This window comes from Pteropus vampyrus, unplaced genomic scaffold (assembly GCF_000151845.1).
Source record: "Pteropus vampyrus isolate Shadow unplaced genomic scaffold, Pvam_2.0 Scaffold170, whole genome shotgun sequence".
NCBI classification, from domain to species: Eukaryota; Metazoa; Chordata; class Mammalia; order Chiroptera; family Pteropodidae; genus Pteropus; species Pteropus vampyrus.
Genome location: NW_011888951.1, coordinates 1,969,892 through 1,972,002, shown reverse-complemented (window position 1 = coordinate 1,972,002; position 2,111 = coordinate 1,969,892).

Sequence of the window (2,111 nt, the reverse complement as noted above, 5' to 3'; positions counted from 1 at the left end):
CACCCTCACCGCAATTCCTCACTGTTCTTCCTCTGAACAGGGGGACACTACCCGCCTGCTCTTTGGCCATTGTTGATCAGGCTTCCCACTTGGGATTTCTCTGCCTCCTCTCTGCCCTGCAGTTGTCCCTGGTGGAAAGACTAAGGGGCTCCGGGTGCTGGTTCTAATGTGGATTCTCCGTTGCAAATAATGTGTGATCCTCATAATTTCACACTTCAGACTTGACATAAGGGTAACATCCTCTTCCCCAGGGGCAGGATTGATATCATGAGTAAACCTGGCATGTGTCACTCTGGATAACTGTCATTCCTCCCCCTTGTTTCCTAGCCCATCCTGCATCTCCACCTGTGGCCTTGAAGGGCATGGGTCCCCTACACTCCAGAAGGCTGGGCTGTGCTCCCTGCTGCGAGGCTGCTTGTCCCTCAGTGCTTAGCTTTTTTTTTTTTTCTTTTTTAACAAGTCTGGACTTAGAGTTCCTCCTGCCCATTATTCCACTGGGGCTCCTGACACTCTGTTGCTCCATCTTTTTGAAAAATAGACCAACGTTTTCAAAAGAGGAAATAGAGCCAATTAGTAAACTTGTTAAAAAATATTTGACTTGAACAATAAAGAAGTAAATTAAAACAGCATTCGGGTGCTATTTTTCAAATGTAATTTTAAAATATAAATTTAATACTTTTTAATAAAAAATCGTTACTATGAATCCCTGGTGATCATGAGATGAAACATGAGCTTTGACCTGCTTGGGAGGATCAGGGATGGAGTCTCAGAGAGGTTTTTTTTTTAAAATTATGATGACATATACTTAGTATAAAATATACTATTTTGACCATTTTTAAGTGTGCAGTTCAGTAGTATTAAGTATACTCACATTGTTGTACAGCAATTACCACTATCCATCTCCAGAACTTTTTCATCTTTCCAAACAGAAACTCTGTACCCATTAAAAAATAACTCCTCATTCCTCCCTTCCCCAGCTCCTGGTAAGCACCATTCTACTTCTGTCTCTATTAACTTGATTACTTTAGGTACTTCATATGAGTGGAATAATATGTTTGTCTTTTTGTGTGTGGATTATTTCAATGAACATCATTTGTCAAGGTTCATCCATGTTGTAGCATGTGTCAGAATTTCCTTTTTAAGGCTGAATAATATTGCATTTGTATATATATTCCACATTTTCTTTATCCATTCATCCATTAATGGACACTTGGGATGCCTCCATCACTTGACTATTGGGAACAGTGCTGCTATGAACATAGCAATTCCTTTGGGTGTATACCCAGAAGTGGAATTGCTGGGTCATATGGTAATTCTATGCTTAATTTTTTGAAAAACTGCTATACCGTTTTCCAGAACAGCGGCATCATTTTACATTTCCGCCAGCAATGTACAAATATTCCAATTTCTCTACATCCTCACCGACACTTGTTATTTTTTCTGGTTTTGTTTGTTTGTTATAATAGCCATCCTAATGGGTGCGTTTGGCTTTTGATATGACTCTGAGAAGATGAGTAGGAGTTGAACAGGGAGGGTAGGTTGTGAGAACCTTTCAGCAGTAGGAAAGGCATATGGAAAGACCAGAGGTTTGCAGTGTAGACTGTGCCTCAGACCAGAGTAGCCCCATATAGCTGAAGCATGAGGAAGAGATGGCAGGAGATGAGGTCTGAAGTCAGTGGCCACAGCCCTATCACAGAGGCCCGAATCCTGGCTGAGAAGATTGACTTCATTCAATTGACGTAACAGATGACTCCAGAATCTGGATGAGTTAGAAACTCTTGCAGCCAGGGAGTTCTCAAATCTAGTTATGAGTTCCGTATTCATTGTGTGCTCCTATACCTCACTATATGTGACCAGGGCAAGTTACTCTCCCTGTCTGAGCCTTAGTTTCCTCTTTCATATGATGGAGACGAGAAGAGGTTGCGGCATTATCTACAAGAGAGAAAGAGTTCGTTTCTATGATCAGTGAGTTGCTGCGATGAGGAGGCTGTGGGCTAACTAAGGCAGGCTGCCTTGCCGCAGAGCTGACCCACCCTGGCCTGCTGTGGTTTGCCTGGCATCCAGAACTCCCAGCCTAGTGGACTTTGGCCTATATCCTGCAGTCACTCCTC